This window comes from Cupressus sempervirens, chromosome 9, assembly GCF_028749045.1.
Source record: "Cupressus sempervirens isolate cs-2001-9-10 chromosome 9, ASM2874904v1, whole genome shotgun sequence".
Taxonomy (NCBI): Eukaryota; Viridiplantae; Streptophyta; class Pinopsida; order Cupressales; family Cupressaceae; genus Cupressus; species Cupressus sempervirens.
In genome coordinates this window covers 422773188-422787834 of record NC_143126.1, presented here as the reverse complement: position 1 = coordinate 422787834, position 14647 = coordinate 422773188, and the positions used below count along the sequence as shown (strand labels likewise).

General features: G+C 32.5%; 1 pseudogene; it reads right to left on the bottom strand.

Annotated features, from left to right (window-relative positions):
* LOC149539103 (O-fucosyltransferase 30 pseudogene) overlaps positions 1-13470 on the bottom strand; it is a 147870-nt pseudogene extending 134400 nt beyond the window's left edge.
* Between the last annotated feature and the right edge of the window lie 1177 nt (positions 13471-14647).

Sequence of the window (14647 nt, the reverse complement as noted above, 5' to 3'; positions counted from 1 at the left end):
ACAATTGAAATTCATAGTATGGAGGCATTGAAGATAGAATACGAGTCCATATTGATCCAATCTCTCCACTGAGTTGCTTTACCATTTCCTCTAACTAGCCTTAATCAATGTTCATGCTAACAAATCAAAGATAAACCTTTGAATTTTTTTATTTAAATTCTTCAACTCAAATAACCTAATAGATAATAATACAATGTGCAAAAATCATGTACTATATGGGAAGAGGATTCATGTGTCAGTACTTACCTATACAGCTTGGTCGAACCCAAATGAACATAAACCAATTCTCCATATTAAAAGTAGAGAGTGAAGCTTCATTGTTGTTAATATAAGTGCAAGAGACCATACACTTATTCTTTGAATAGTAGCTAGAGTAGTGCACAATCCAAATGGTAGAATAGAGTAGTCATAGATTCCCTAAGGGTACGTAAATGTTGTATTCTCTTGATCCTCACATAAAATCCTAACTTGATTGTAGCTCTAGCTGTTAAAGCCATCTAAAAATGAAAAAAAAAATTCCAACTAAATTTATAAAAGTGGTACATTATTTACAACTTAACTTGAGATTAAAATACTAATCTTCTAAGACTAAACTATTAATATTCAATTCCTTATATTTATTGACAATTACGGACTTGCATTGCAAGAAAAATATGTGTTAAATGTTTCCAACCTATGTTCCATTGTAGTGAGATATTGATGCTACAATGAGAGGATTTTGTGCGGGGACATTCGAGGGTCAAGGATGTTGACTCAGATGTGTGTTTTGGTCAAGATTTACTTTTGGGGGTCATAACTTTTGACAGAAATGTGGGTTTTGGCAAAAAATTTATAGGTAGTTGCATTAGAAGGAGTTATTTGGATTGTTGATGGAGCTCAACTCAATAGGTGGCCATTTAGACATTTTTTAGGGAGCCTAAAATATCATCTTGACCTCTAAATTTAGCTTTTTGTGTTTTTTCAACTCTTTTAGAAAGTTATTTTTGTAGTAAATCTAAAATCATAATTTTGATTTTGTCGATTAGTTGGATTTTCATCTTGCCTTAGTTAGGGGCTTTTCTTTGGAAAATTCAAGATTTGTAGGATGAGTTTTAAAAATTATCAAAAATGGAAAAATCCATTTTTCCTAAAAAAATTCCAAATATGGTAACTTTTAGAATTGTAATAAGTAGGTTTTTTTTTCATTGTAGACGACGAGTAGAGATATGAAATTTTTAATGAATAGTTATGATATTCTGAAACATCTACCTTGTGTCAATTTCTAAATTATTCTTTGATGAGATTGGGTTACATCAGAAGTTGACTATGGGATGTAAATTTTAATCATCTTTCACAAAAATAGTTATTCAAAAAATGAACAATTAAGTTATTAAACTTACTACTCTACATTTAAATAAATTTGTACATCTTCCTCAGGACTAGCATAATAAGGTTGTGCTTGTAGACAAAGACTTAAGAAAACACAATTAGTTCAATACAAACATTTTATAATAAATAACTATATGGCAAAGATAGAATTGAGGAAACAAGACCTCAAACAATATTAGAATGAATCCATCTAGTAGACATCTTGCAAATAATAATGTTTCCAATAACTTTATCAACTCTTCTCTAATTATTTTCTTAGAACAAATTTTATTAGATATTTGAGTATCTAGGGTATAAGATGTATTCTCTTCATGGGTGATCATTGTAGAATTCTTAGAAATATTTACATTAATTATGTCTTCCCAAGAATTATTACAGGCATGGCTATGAAGGAAAAAGAAAAGTGATGATAAATTATTGTAACGATAACACGCCAGTGCAGAAATATCTCTTCAAATTGAAAACTAATACTCGACTCTATTGACTTTTATTACAATAGAGCTTTCACAAAACCCATCTTTTATTTTTAATTTATTTTATTTAAAACATGGACTAAAACTTACCATTATAATAATAAAAGTCCAAGTTAATGTGTTCATAAAGGCCTACAAACATAAATAGTAGCAAAATATAATCATGCCCAAAAAGGATAATAAAACCGAAGGTAGCACCATTTAATGAAGTAGTTTCTACGTAGTCTCGTTGAGATCCATACTACAATCCTTTAGCATTGTGACTAGTTTCCTATTATTTCCTTTAAATTCTATATGATTTTTCAAATATATAGGGAATTGAAGCCATGCCACTAGAATTTGACTCTGCTAATTTTCAATGTCTTTATTGTAACACAAATGTACACAAACATCACAATATATTTTTCACAACTAAAAGGATTTGACTGGATTTTTTTATCTTTAAGAAAGAAATCAAAGAACCAAATAATCCCATCTAGTATCGTCTCCCACCTATTTCCCTATATATATGTCAAATTTCAAAGCATAGATGTCCAATGTCGCACGACCTATTTTCCCAATGCCACTTGCTAGTGACATGCAATATTAACCCCATTTGTTGCCTGAAAAAATAACAAAACCACTAGCTAAAATAGCTTCCACAAATCAAAACATAAAAATAATACAAAAAAAATGTATTATGTAATTGAATGATCAAATGTATAGGTAAACTTTTTTTGCTCAACACTATTTTTTTGACAGATTAATGAGAAAGAAGCAAATGACAACTTTAGCCTCCTACCTTAATAGTAGGGAGTAATAAGATAAAAATATAATTATATATTTTATATCTCATGTATATTTTTGTGTTATGTATCCACAAAAAAATTATTTTAATAGGGATTCTATATTTTAATATTTTCAATTTTTTTTACAAAAATGTATATTTTGAAAATTTTGAAATTTTTTAAAATGAGAATGTGTGTGTGTGTGTGTGTGCATGCGTGCACGTGCGGGCATGCATGAATGCGTGCGCGCGCACGTGTGTGTGTGTGTGTGTGTGTGTGTGTGTGTGTGTGTGTGTGTGTGTGTGTGTGTGTGTGTGTGTGTGTGTGTGTGTGTGTGTAGATAGATACATACGTATGTATGTATGTATGTGGGAACTTAATGAAAATTTTAATGGTATGAGAAGGTCAAAATAACAAGGATAACAAATATTTTTATGGATAAGTGCAAACATAAACTAAATAATATAAATATAGAAAATAAGATTTCAAATGGAATTCATTCATTATATAGGACTTAGTAACTCATATAATATCATAAGATAATGGCAAGTTCCTTAATATTATCAAATGAGGCATAAAGTTATAAGTAGACTAATTCTACCCTACGGGTGTGATTTCTTTTAGTTGAATTTATTTTTCAATGTGGATATTAGGTTAATTGTGGAAAGTACAAATATTAAATAAAAATAAAAGCAAAACAATAGCACAAGGGTTAAAATATTTATGTTCTTAGGGGAGAACATTTCTCATTTGGTCTATGCATTTATTTTTACTTCCTTGATGTCATAGGTTTGACTCCCCTTTATAGTGGAGAAAGGTTGTGGGCCAATTTCCTTCACAAACTTTCGTGCCAAGTACCTGCTCCACTATCTTGGGGTATAGGAATGGGCTTTTACCCAAAAGTTTAAGTTGGAAGAGCTCATTGACCCGACTTTGGTGATTCTTAGTGACAAAGTGGGAGAAATGGGGATGAACCTCCTTTACAATGCTTACAATAGTTGATGGACAATTTCTAGTGTTTTCAATGTGGATATTAAGTTGATTTTGGAAAGCACAAATATTAAAGAAAAATACAAGCAAGACAATAGAAAAAAGGTTAAAACATTTATGATCTTGGGGGAGAACATTTCTCATTTTGTCTGTGCCTTGATTTTTACTTCCTTGAGGTCACGGGTTTGACCCCTTCATAGTGGAGAAAGGTTGTAGGCTAGTTTCCCTTACGAGACTTTCGTGCCAAGTACCTGCTCTACTGGCTTGGGGTATAGGATTGGATTTCTCCCCAAAGTTTAAGTTGGAAGAGCTCATTGACCTAACTTTGGTGATTCTTAGCAACAATGCATAGGAAATGGGGATGAACCTCCTTAACAATGCTTGCAATAGTTTGGTGGACAATTTTTGGTCCACTAAATGGATCTTCCATGAAATTGAAAAGATTAAGTCTAGGATGCATGGGTAGGAAAGGTTAGAAGGGGGATGAGAATGTCAGAATTAGCAAGGTAGATAATAGGGTTTCTGAGATTCAAAAAAGAGTAGAAAGGATGGTGTGCTCTCTCTATAGCTCAATTAACTAGAGCCTTAACATACTAAGAGGTCTTAATGATAACATGATTCAACTACACATGATGATGGAGGAAATTAAAAAGGGGAAGGAGGAAAAGGACAAAGAAGAAACCAAGGTGGCTTATGAGGATTTTTTTTGTAGGGAGAGAGCCTAAGCAATAGAAGGAGAGTGGAAATGAGGAAGAGGGAAGAGGAGGTCTTCATGGATGATAGCCATTCGAAGACCGATGAGGCTAAGGTCATGGAAGAGTTGGAGCTCAAGAAAGTGGAGCTAGCTAAAGAATTAGTGCCCTAATCATTGTTCCTAGTTTGTTGTCTATTCCCTAGCTTTCGGCTATGTGTTTTTGGTTTACATCTAATTACTGATTTTTGCCTCTCTTTTTTTCTATTGCTTGGTTGCTAGACCTAAAATTTTGGAATTATTTCATTGTTAACTAGTGGATTTCAAGAACCCTTGTAAAAAACCTAATTTACTTAATCAAAAAAATTTCTCATTTGGTGAATGAGTTTAGTACATAAGACCTCAAAGGGTAAATAAAGGATGTGGTATTATTTTAATAAAGTAAATTAATCTATAAGGTGAGTTTAATTTCTTTCATTTGAGTTTTTAATATTAAAAGTAGCCAAAACAAGGGGGCTAGCCCTCAATACATAACCATGGTTAAACCATTACCAACACAATTATAGAAAATGATTACCATTAACCTACCTTTCTATTAACATCATAAACATAGTATACCTACCAGTACACTTAGCCCAACTATAAGAATGCCTATTCACATAACTACTATTAGCAATACCAAAATCACTAGTGGAGGAAAAAATTATCACATAACCAAGATAGTATCTACTAAATAACATAAACTTTTCCATCTTATAAATAAAAGTATAACTACGCATCTACAAACATATTTTATAAGATCAACCTAAAATTAAAGGAAAAATATGGACATAACTAGAAATAGATTATCAATAGAAGAAAAAAAAAATGTTAGGGCTAAACATTGGCCTTCTCCTTCGTCATATATATCCTAGAAGATTCCTCCACCCCAAGGCTATTCTTGTTGTTCTTCTATTGTAATAACTTAAGAGTGATAGTGGCAATATGGGTGACCTTGAGAGAGAATGTAGATAAATTAGTGAAACTCTCATCTAAGGAATCAAAGTGTTCCTTAAGGGCCATAAAACCATCCTTAACATCCTTGACATTTCCAAATATCTCTTTATAACCAACATAGTTACCATTTCCAAGCTCTATAGCAGACTTCACCCACACCAACACAAGGTTAGTAGAATACATTTTCCTAATTTTCATGTTGCTATTAGGATTTACCTATGTAGTTTTTGAGTCAAACACATTCACCAATGTTTGATGAGTATTTATTCATGTGAATCTATCTCTCCATAGAATAAATGGAACATTTAGCACTCATTTGATCTAGGTGGTTCTCATAGAGGTGAAGCCTAAGGACTTCTTGGGGTGTCATCTATCCTAGTACTACTCCAACTTGAGTGCACTTAACCACATAGCTTCCTCCATGGTTAAACTCACTCTACTTGTAACCCCATTTTAAAAACCTTTTTGAAGTGTTGTTCCTTATGAACCATTCAATAGAAATCCCCTTAGGCTTGTCAATTAATAAGTAGGAGATATTTTTCATAGCAAGTCAAATTGTTATATTTCTATTAGGATTTAAATGTGTATTTTTTGAGTCAAACTCATTGAACCATGTTTCATGAGTAGTGAGTCACATAAACATGTATCTCATAAGAATAAATAGAAAACTTAACACTAATTAGATCTAGCTAATGCTCATAGAGGTGAAGCATCAAGACTTCCTGGGAGGTCACCTATCCCACTACTACTCTAACTTGAGCATGCTTAACTATAGAGTTTCATCCCTGGTTACATCCACTCTTCTTGCAACCCCATTTTCAAAACTTCACCATGTGTTGTGCCTTATTAACCATTCATTAGAAAGCCCATTAAGCTTATTAATTGATAAGTATACATATTTTCCATAGAAATTCAAATTGTAATATTTCTCTCAAGATTTTTAAGTGTATAGTTTTAGAGTCAAAATCGTTGAGTCATGTTTCATGAGTAGTGATTCACATGAATCCAACTCTCATTAAAATAAATGCAATAGTTAGCACTCATTGGATCTAAGTAGTGCTCATCGAGGTGAAGCATCGAGACCTACCTAGAGGTCATCCATCCTAGTTCTACTTCATATTGAGCATGGTTAACTATGGATTTTAATGAAAATTAATGTCATTGATCTGATTCATCCTTTTGATTTCCTAGGATTACACCAGAAGTGAAATCCATTGTATTCATTATGAAGCTAGTTGACATGTGGGTTGTTTCTTATTTGCCTTTGTTCATATTTTTCTTAATTCTAATCTCCTGAGGCACCAAACTAGTAATTTTTTTTCTTATCCCCTTCACTTCTTCATCCATCCCACTTCTTTTTTTAAATTAATTTTTCTCTTCTTTTTCACTAGTTTTAGACTATGTTTTCCCATCCTAGCCATACTTTTAGCAAGTCTCCCAAACCTCATTTGTCCTCTCTCATTTTCTTCTTATGAATCAACCAGGTCAATTTTATCTTCCTTTATGACATCTTTTTTTTGGTTCCATTCTTTTTAGGAATTTTCAATAGTGTAGGAGACACAAACAAAACCCCTACACTACGAAGCATAAAAGGTGGGCCATGATTGTTAATGACAAAGTTAGGAGGGGCTAGGACCCTAATTTTTCATCTAATATATTTCCTATTCCCACTAGTCCTAAAAATGGGGTGATAGAAAAGAATATCATTTCATATTTTCTCCTCTCAGTGTCAATTAGTGGCTTTCACCTTGAGAGAGAAATAAATTTCCTTTCATATCTAGAATAGTTATAAATTGTATAAACTTTTCTAATCTATTTCCCTTAGTTTTGGTCCTAATTATTCTACCACTAATAATAATTTAAATATCACTCTTTTTGTCAAGCAAAACAATACCAAAGATTACCAAAGAGTCTCTATGTTTAGATCAAAACATTTTGCAATACTTGGGAGATGGTGAAAATTTAATATAGAAGAAGCCCCATGATTTCCAAACAACATTCTTCTACTTAGAAAAAAAAAATTTTGAGAGATATATGCATAAATTCATCCTAATCTTCTGTGGAACATGAAACAATAAATTTCAAGATGTATGGAGTATCTGAAAGTCTCTCAAGTGCCCCATGGCAATGTTGAAATATACCCTTTTTAACTTCACATTCTTGACAACACTATTAATAATAAAAAATTAAAATAAAGTATAGATTGATGAAGAATATTTTAAAAGACTTAGGAATATCCTCAATAGATATATATTTATACTGTAAATTCTACTTAGAAGTTCCAAAATTCATATCAAACTACAAAAAATGATCATATAGAGAATAAAGGAAAATGTTTGAGCTCTAACACACAAAATTTGAAGAGAAATCATCCCCATCAAATAAATAATGAATGTCACTTATTATATCCTCTAAGGCAACATAGTAGATTCCAAAGAAAAAAAATTCATTAGATATTAAGTAGTCATCCCTAATTCCTAAATCTAGAAGACATGAATATTCTTATACCCTAAATCACAAGCAATCATATATATGTAACATTGCAAGCATCCTCAAAATAAATAATAGATAAATAAGATAGAGTGAGATATGATGATACCCAAGTTCAAGTAACTAAAATTCTCCTTAATGACATCATTAGGAACAAAATCTAGAAAATTGTTTAAGCAATATAAATCATCAATAGTATTATAAGAAATGGTCTATCTCCTCTCCAAATTTTGAAGGATAAAAAATATAGAGGTGAGATCTAAAACTTTTCTTCCTTGTTGGAAAGTGATTTATAGGAATTGGACTTTTCTTGGTAGTTTCTATGTTAACTCTAAGATATTTTCTACCATTTCTATGTTAATTAGATAAATCTCTATAGTTTCCAAGTGAGATCATGGTTTACTTTAAAGATTATTCAGCAATGTATTTTAAAAGGAAGTTAACTTTGATGGAAATATTTGTAGCCTTGATTTTTTTTAATTTTTTAAAATCTTGTAGTATTTGTTTAGTTTTGGAGCTACTTTCTTTTATGAGAATAATAGAAATATAGATGGATATCAAATCTAGTTTGTAGAGCTACTTGTTTTTATTGTTTTATTTATTCTAGTTTTTTAAAAATTAATAATCAAAATTATCTTTTGGAACTAAATATTTCTTACTTCTTTAGTTTAGTATCTAAGAAACACAATTGTTTTTTATAAAGAAAAGCAACAATTAAAGGGTGCAGACCCACAATACAAATAGAACATTACCAATGTTTAGTAAAGAAAGACCCAGGCAACCCAGATCTCCCTCTATCAAAGGCAAAGGTCCACAAGCGATTGACCCCCCAACCATGGTCAATATTGAAAATGAAAGACTTGGGATAAGCCCCCATAATAACTATAGACTTAAAGCAAAAAAAACAACAAAGGACTAGACTGTGCGCTTTAAAAAATCTAGCAATTACTTGATCAAAAAGAAATGAAAAAACTAAGATAATAAATCACTATAAGAAAAAGTGAATAAAATCAAGCCATCTATGCTTGTCAGAATACTAAGCAAAGAGATAGGATCAATCAAGACTATACCTCTAGCCTTGGAAAACATAATGCATATCATCCAACCATAGGTCCATGCAAGGCTCCATCCTTGACATACATAGTCAAAAGTCTTTGCACGCCCCATAAACTCCTAGAGAACCATACTGAGAGGAGTAGGGAGGAGGAAGCCCAAGCCCCAAAGGTAAAAGAAACTCCCCCTTCCTCTACTAACAAAACTACTAAAACTAGCACACATTTTTAGTATATCAATAGGCATCTCCTCTTCTTCTCAAAACCTAAATATGATCTCCACCTCAATAAGAAATTGCTCCACCTCCATAGGGGCAGAGAAATTAGAATCTAAGACTAAGACCCAACCCATCTTCGTAGGACATAACACACCTCTCCACACCAAAGTGTTTAATTGCAAATTCATCTTTTCATCATCGTTTGGAGTACATCATATATACATTCTCTCTTTAGCTAGATCTCTTACAATAAGAAAGAGATACACACAAACAATGTGTCTCACCCCGCCAAGGGATCCAAAGAATTAACCTAAAGTTTCACTCAAGAAGACTGAAAAGCATCAACGAATAGTAAATACAAACATATCATAGAGCATACCATCACATTTACATGGTTGGGTTTATAAAGAATCGAGATCAAAAGACATCATCATGACATCACAATCATAACCTCCGAGCCTCTGGTAGACGTCCTATAACTAGTCAACAACTAGTCAACCCAAAAACCCAAAACAGAAGCATAGAGAAAACGCAAGATGCAAGCACAAGTTTGGGTTTGTTTAAAATTGCATAGTTGAATTAAGTGTCGAGGTCTTAGTTTTTGTTTCAAATTTAGGTATCAAGTGAGAAAATGTTTATACATTTTTCTCTAACTCGTATATTTGTTTTGGTAAAAGCTTTTTCTCATAACTCTTAGAATCAATTTTCTAAATGTTCTAAGGATATTTACATAATCACTATGTTGAGGAAGATCCCTCCTTCCATATTTTGAAACAATTTTCTAAAACATATTTAGAAGATAATTATTTACTTATTTAATCGGTTGAACTACCCCCCCCCCCCCCCCCCCCCCCCCGCCACCTTTGCCTTAAAACCATTCACTTTATTTTACTAAAATCAATGTTGCTAACTAAATAAAATTTCCTTAGTATTTAATTCAATTCCTCTGGAAACAATAAAAGAATGAGAGACCATCTATTATTTAAATTATTAAAATAATGCTCTATGATTTTTCAAGAAATTTATCTTGACTCTTATTAAATCAATACTATAATAATTTCAGAACTAGAATTAAACAACTTCCCTTATTAATTAATCTTAATTAAATAAAATTTCATTAAGTTAATTAGTAAAATATATAATTCACGATCTACAATTCTAAATCATTTAATACTAACTAAAATCACTTAGTCACTATAACTAATGATCTCTTAATGAATTAAATTCTAAATTTATTAAGACTCATTATCATTATAAATTAATACCCTTCAATTATTAACTAATCTTAATTAAATTAGATTTAATTAACTTAGTTAATAATTTATTTAACTAACAAAAGTAAAACTTGATAAATATTATCAAAATATTGTTACTAGATATTATTAATTTAAAATAACAATATAAAACTTTATCACCAAACATTGTTAATAAAAAGATAATTTTAAAACTTCATAACCATTTATATAACATTTAATAATTATTAATTATTAATATGTAATATTAATAAATATTATAATTAATAATTATTAATAATATTTAATATTTAATATTTAAATTTATTAATATTAAATAATGAAAATCAAAATATTAAAAAATCGATTTCATATATATCATAAAAAAATTTTTATAACATATAATAAAATAAAATAAAAATAAACACATTTCTCATATATGTATCCACTGTCACAGTATGCAGAACCCTGTGGTTGCAGGGCCTACGACATCAATGGGTACAGGGTACCCTTGTCGTCATAGTACTTGCAATAGCAGGTACATTGTGACCGCAATGGGCACGGGGGAGCAAGTTTCGTCCCCTCCCACTTTAAATAAATTTTTTTTTAAAAAAAAGCGTTCTTCTAAAACGCTTTTCCCATATGAGCATTCAGATTTTAACAATATTATTTTTTACTGCGATTTTTGACAAACGTGTGTGTGTGTGTGTGTGTGTGTGTGTGTGTGTGTGTGTGTGTGTGTGTGTGTGTGTGTGTGTGTTTGCAAATAAAAATATTACAACATTATATATATATATATATATATGTTTTTTTTTTTTAAGAGAATGTATACATAATTTTTTTTGAACAAGAAGGGCTTTCCAATTTAAGAATTTCCTTTTTAAAATAATTATTCTCTAAATTTACCCATTAATCCTTCTAATAGGTTTGTCTATACACATCTAGAAACCCTAGCCCCATAGATTCCTCAGATCTACGCATGTGGGATTTTCTCATATAGAAATTTAACTACCCATAACAAGAAAGAATACAACCAAGATATTCAACATATGGAAATCCTCAGAAAGCATTCAGAAGACACGAAGAAGACAAGAAGTGCAAGAAGCGAATTATCATATGAAAAAATCGCTAGTGTCTACTTGGACACTAATGCTAAATCACTTCTCCTCAAAATTTGCAGAGCAACCTCCTTCCTTCTCCAATGTTCTTGGGTCCTCCAAAACACACTCTCTAAGCTTCTAGGAGTGCCTGAATATAAAGAACTCTCAGGAAGGACCTAGAATGTCTCTAGAAACAACCAAAAGGTATTGACAACCAAGCATGAGTCTTTTCCAACCTTCTAGATGAGTCACAAGGTTGTAGACACGATGTGCTTAATTTGTGCGCTAACTCCTGTGTTGTTGACATATGTGCAATCAAGAGGTGCATTTACTTCTAGGTAGACTTATAACTTTTATTTTAATTCTTTTATTATTTCTATTATTATTATTTTATTTTATTTTAAATTTTAATTTCTTTTATTTAATTCTCTTTTTTCTCAATTAATTCCCCATTTAATTAATTATAATCAAAATATCAAAATATCATGATATTATATTAATTTTACAAAATAATTAAATTATTAATTAAATCTATTAATTTAAGACTCAATTAATAGAAAATTCACCATAGACCTCCAAGATAAAATATGAAAACCCACCACAGAATAATCCATACAAAATCAGTCTAAAGGGTTAAAATCATGAATTATGTCATCCAACAAATTTGGAAGGTAAAATATCTCAGATACTTGTCCTAACTCTCTAGGACAAAAAGGTTTAAGGGTTTAGGATTTGGACTTGAGAATTTATCTCCCCTCTCTTACCACTGAGATAGTGTGATAGGGTACGCTCATCCTATCAATTCAGAAAAGTCGATACTTGGTACCTGCAACCTGCATAAAATCCATGCATGTACATACTATATATATATATATATATATGCTAAGCTAAATAGGTAATGGTAGGAAGTGGTGCATTGTATAGATCTCAACTAGAAAGTGACTACGACTCCCTTCCTTAACTGCATCAGAAATGCCATACATAAGAAAACAAACAGGCACACCATACACATGCAAGTATGGGGTAAGCATCCATAAGAAAACACATGTGATAATAAAAAATATAACTGATCATCATCAATAACTGGAAATAATGTAATAATCATCATGCATATATGAACTGTAGAGTCTAAGTAATCTCATCACATAATAAATTGAATCTAAACAATATCTGATAATTTCAAAACAATGCCACTAACCATCAACACAAAACTAGTCTAACAGAGTTCGACAATGATAACAAAAATGCGACCTAGGGGCAGGCACTACACAATGGGAGAGTACCCACTAAACATATTCATAACCACTTTCCTCAAGAAACACAATTCCTCCACAAGCTTTGTCCCCACCTCTATAGTGTCCTCTAAACAAGCAAGAAAGTGAAGGAATAGAACATAGGATACCTCCACCACACATGCATCCAAAGCTCTTAAATGACTTCCATAACTAGATTTGAATCCCAAATAGAAGATGTATTCATGTCAGACCAAGCACAAAAAAAGGAATCCCCAAAGTGACAACCACTAAGAGGCAAGATTATCCCAAAATGATGAACAAAAATTCCTAGCCAAGGGGAGAGAACAACAGTAAAACCCCTTGAAAAAGAATCTAGTCTAGGGAAAACATTTCCATCAATAGAACTAGCACCAAGGATATGGGCCACATTTCCCCTGCAGATCAATCCATCAACATCCATGCCCCTACAAACACTAAGGTTCACATGGACCCCATGAGCCATAATAGGAGGCCGCAAGGGAAAGCATTGACAATGAAGCCATTGCACAAAGCACTCCATACCAAACCCATTTGCATCCTCATCTCTGAAAAACTCCAAATACAAGAAAGCACAGTGGAGGAAGAGATCAGCAACACACCTAGGACAAAAGACCCCAAACATCCAAGATCAAAAGTGGGAAACATGGGTGCCAACAACAAACACATCCACCCATAAATGTCAACCCATTACAGAGGTCCAACCAGTACATAATCCAATAACACCCCAAGCACAAACATGGGACCTTCCATCTTAAATCCCCATCCATAAGAGACAAACCCCTCTGGAGTGTGGAGAGGAGCCATTGGAAGAGACCCCATCTTTCAACAAAAAACACCTACTAAACAATAGAAAAACCATTTCACCATGCACCAGTGACATCCACATTCCAAACATGAGAACACTCAACAAATATAGAGGGAACTAGCATAAAGAGGGCCCTCCATCTACCATCCTCATCTGCTTTAGAGCCCTCACCATCATAAGCTTCCACTGAGCTAGAAACCCAAGCCCCTTGTTGTCCACTCTACTACACACCTCTCTCCCACTTATCTTTTAAAAACGTCTATGAATAATGTTAATGTAAATATGATAAAACATTGAAATGGCTTGTGTATTAAGTGAAATGCTGGGGCTTCTTTCCTGTAGTGCCTACACCCAAGGTTCATGTCTCCATAAGGTCTCTCTCTACTATGGTTTTTAATTGAGATTTTTTTACTTTGACCCTTGGTGAAATAGTGGGGCTTCTTGCTTGTAATGCTTATAACCAAGAGTCAAAAATTTTGGGGCTTGTGCATTTGGTGAAATGGTGGGGCTTCTTGCATGTAGTGTCTACAACTAGGGTTCAAGTCTCCATAGGGTCACTCTCTACTGTGGTTCTTAATTGAGAGTTGCTATCCTTGACGCTTATGGAAATAGTGGAGCTTCTTGCCTATAGTGTTTACAACCAAGAGTCAAAAAAATTTAGTATTGTGCCTTTGGTGAGATGGTGGGGCTCCTTCCCTGTAGTGCCTACAACTAGGCTTCAAGTCTCCATAGAGTTTCTCTCTATTGTGGTTCTTAATTGAGAGTTTCTATCCTTGACCCTTGTACAAATAGTGGGGATTCTTACCTATAGTGCTTACAACCAAGAGTAAATAAATTTTGGGGCTTGTCCCTTTCATAAAATGGTGGGGTTTCTTGCCAGTAGTGCCTACATCTAGGGCTCAAGTCTCCACAAGGTTGCTTCCTACTATGGTTCTTAATTGGAAGTTGTTATCCTTGACCCTTGGGGAAATAGTGGGGCTTCTTTCCTCTAGTGCTTACAACTAGGACTAAAAAAGAAACATAATTTTTAAGGGTTCAATATGGAAAAATTATTTTTAAACTCTTTAGTTTAATGTGGTTGATTCTAAATTATTGGTCAATTAGAATGAAGGCTTTTTGATAAGCAAATATTTTTTGGAATTTTTCAGAATTAGGGTAAGAGGAGCATGACGATTAGGATGATCTTAAAGA